Source organism: Myotis brandtii, unplaced genomic scaffold (genome assembly GCF_000412655.1).
Source record: "Myotis brandtii unplaced genomic scaffold, ASM41265v1 scaffold434, whole genome shotgun sequence".
NCBI classification, from domain to species: Eukaryota; Metazoa; Chordata; class Mammalia; order Chiroptera; family Vespertilionidae; genus Myotis; species Myotis brandtii.
Window position 1 is genome coordinate 1277129 of NW_005366599.1, and position 3923 is coordinate 1281051.

A 3923-nucleotide genomic window follows, 5' to 3' on the forward strand; every position below is an offset into this window, starting at 1 on the left:
CTGCGTGACCTGTCTGCCTCACGGGGCTGGACGGCGGCCCGCGCCACAACCCGCAGCCACGCGCATTAGCTCCGCGTTCTGCGCCGGGAAAAGTTTACAAATGGCTCCCGAGCGGAGTAATTCCATTTGCTGTGAAGTAAAGTTAAAGCAAATTGCACTAAATTAATATTGATTCAAATTAAGCCATTTATCTCTTTATGCATCTCAACTCCACATCAAATACAATCATCGCTGCGGCTGCTCCACAGCAAATAAAATTACAAGTGGAATCGCGGGGTGGTTTCCCTTTTCTGGGAAACAAACACCCCGCCCCCTGCGTGCGGCTGAAGGAAGCGGAGCCGATGGGAACGCGCTCGCTCTGCTGGCGTGAGGGCCACGAGGCGCCCGGTCCCCCTGAGGACAGGACGCATCCCACCCCCGCTCTGAGAGAGGGCCCCCCAAGATGCATCGCGTGAAGGCCTCGATGACCCCCACAAACAGCCAGGGGGTGAGACGTCAGCACACGAATTCCTGGGGTCTAGTCCAGCCCATAACGGACTCCTTAGTGTGGAATGGGCTCTGGACAGGCCTGTGTGTCGTGGCCGATTCTGCCCGTGACGGCTGGAGGCAGGCACACAGCCCTGAGCTGGGCGCACCGCGGGCCTTTCTGGCAGGATTCCTGGCTGAGTGGCCACACGCTGACTCCGATGGAGCCACGTGGCCTGCGCCCCTCCATCTCTTACCCACTGCTGAGCCCAGGCAAAAACACACGGATCCAAAACTCAACCGCGAAGACCGTGACAGGCACCTAACTGAGGCGGGCACCTAACCCAGGCAGGCACCTAACCCAGGCGGGTACCTTCCAGGTGGGCATCTAACCCAGGCGGGCACATAACCCAGGCGGGCATCTAACCCAGGCGGGCATCTAACCCAGGCGGGCACCTACCAGGCAGGCACCTATCCCAGGTGGGCACCTTCCAGGTGGGCACCTAACCCAGGCGGGCACCTAACTCAGGCGGGCACCTTCCAGGTGGGCACCTAACCCAGACGGGCATCTAACCCAGGCGGGATCTAACACAGGCAGGCACCTAACCCAGGCGGGCATCTAACCCAGGCGGGCATCTAACCCAGGCGGGCATCTAACCCAGGCGGGCATCTAACCCAGGCGGGCATCTAACCCAGGCGGGCATCTAACCCAGGCGGGCATCTAACCCAGGCGGGCATCTAACCCAGGCGGGCATCTAACCCAGGCGGGCATCTAACCCAGGCGGGCATCTAACCCAGGCGGGCATCTAACCCAGGCGGGCATCTAACCCAGGCAGGCACCTAACCGAGGTGGGCACCCTCCAGGCAGGCATCTAATCCAGGTGGGCATCTAACCCAGGCAGCATCTAACCCAGGCAGGCACCTAACCCAGACGGGCACCTAACCCAGGCGGGCACCTTCCAGGCGGGCATCTAACCCAGGTGGGCACCTAACCCAGGCTGGCAAGTAGGTTTCAGTTCCACACCAGGTGTGTTCTACCCACAGAGACAGACGTGAGGACGTGCCGTGACCATGGGACACGTCTGCCAGGGGCCCAGGCCGGGAACGTCCCCCCTGAGTCTCAGACCGTCCCCACCAGGACCCGTCCAATAGCCTGCGGGCCCTGATGGCCAGGAAGGGAGCGACCACCCGTCACCCTGCAACCAGGGGCCACACTTAAACCCAACTTCTCAACCTGTAACGTAGTATTTCCTCTGTTCTAGTCACACCTTGGTTTCTGGTGGTTAACACAGGAAGCAGGCGTTCACTGACATTTTTCCACGTCATTCTCCCCGAAACCAGACAGACCCGGTCGTCACGGAGCAGGGACGCCTCCTGCCAAAGCCATTCTGCCGCGTGGCCCCGGGAAGCGGAGAAAAGGGGCGGAGACCCTGGGCCACGCGCTGCGCCCTGACTCCAGCCCCGGCGACTCCCAGACTGCACCTCGTCAACAAAAGCTGTGTGTTCCTTCCCGTGGCTGCACCGACAGATTCCCCAACGTGGCGGCTGGAAACAACGCACCCTGGTTCTCTGGCCGTTCTGAGGTCAGAAACGCCAACTCGGTTCCCTGGGCCCAGAGCCAGGTGCCCGCGCCGTCAGGGGAGCCTGGGCCCTGCCTTCCCAGCCTGGGCGCTGCCTCCCTGCTGGCGTCTTCCTCCCCCTCAAAGCCTCTTGCTTCCTTCCTCACACCCTCTCTTCTTCCACCAAGACCCTCTGACTACATTGGGTCCATCCAGACAACCCAGGGTGGACGAAAAGGGGCCACGTGTGCCCCGACAGGCTCAGGGGAGCCCGCGTGGAGGCCTTGCAAACTCAAAGACCTAAAGTCACCACCAAGGAGGGTCTGAAACAAATTAAAGCTCAGTGGATAGAGCATCGGCCTGCGGACTGAGGGGTCCCGGGTTCGATTCCGGTCAAGGGCATGTACCTTGGTTGCGGGCACATCCCCAGTAGAGGGTGTGCAGGAGGCAGCTGATTGATGTTTCTCATCAATGTTTCTAACTCTCTATCCCTCTTCCTTCCTCTCTGTAAAAAATCAATAAAATATATTTTTTTAAAAAAACTTTAACTAAAAGCAGTTACGGTGGGTAGCCATGTCCTAGGCCGGTATCTTCCCTGACAAAGATCAGCTTTGATCCTACCTGAGCCTACGGTCTTTTTGCCTCTAGGATAACACACCTGTGGAATGTCAGGGTGACTTCCCTTTCCCCGGACCCCTCAGGGCTGCACCAGGCGGAGACCACACATTCCCTCCCTGTTATTATCACGTTAATTGCTGACTGTTAACACCTATGTACCCTGCGCCCACCTGTGTAAAGAAGCAGGTGTCCATCATTTTGCTCTTCACCCAATCCCAGACGTCTCCCGCTTTGCTTTCTCCCGCCTCCCTGATCTACCACCAATGGGTTTCATGTGACCCACCTGCTCTCCTCTGATTGACGTGTATAAACCCAGGTTCAAAACCGCCGCTCTCCTCCGCTGAGGTTCTGCCTCCCGGGAACTGTGGACAGTTTGGCTCAAATAAACTCACAAACATTCTTTGCAGTTTGAATGTTTCTTAAGTGAGCACTAATGAATCTCCCACCTCCATGGCCCAGTGGTTCTCAACCTTCCTAATGCCGCGACCCTTTAATGCAGTTCCTCATGTTGTGGTGACCCCCAACCATAAAATTATTGTCGTTGCTAGTTCATAACTGTACTTTTGCTACTGTTATGAATCGTCATGTAAATATCTGATATGCAGGATGTATTTTCATTGTTTGCGACCCACAGGTTGAGAACCGCTGCAGGTCATCACACCCACGAAATCCCTTCACCGCTGAGGTCACACTCACAGGGGCGGGGCTTAGGACTCAGGACCTGTGGGGGCATCAGCTGGTCACCCACAAGCAGCCCAGACCCCTTTGTCACAATCCGTGTATCTCCTCCCCCAGAGAGGCCTCCACTCTCCGGTCCCGTCTGTCTCAGCCCCAGACCCACATCTTCTGGGGGGGCGTTGGCGGGGGGGGGGGTAAAATGACTCCAATGAATTCTGAATTTGCCTGGAATTTCTCCCGGGTCACAGTCAGTTCTGCTAAAATGCAACTTCGGTGCTTGCTCCTAAAAGCCATTGCCTTGCACAAAATCGCTCAGGAAAACCGCAAGGCTGGTGGGAAATCAGGTTAGTAGGACGCGAGTCAAACACCTCGGGAGTGGCCTACTTAACACAGCAGCACCCGCTGCCCAGTCACCCGGCCGCACAGGCCGCGTCCGCCCAGCTCCTCACCTCACCTCGGGGCCGCCCGCAGGTGCTCGTGTTCGTGGCTGCTGGACCCGCTACGGCTCCCGTGTTGCTTACTGCGAGGGGTGGAAGGGTCTGGTCCAAGGTCAGAGGCAAAGTTCAGCGGTGGGCGTGGCGGTGGTGGGCGTGGTGGGGTGGT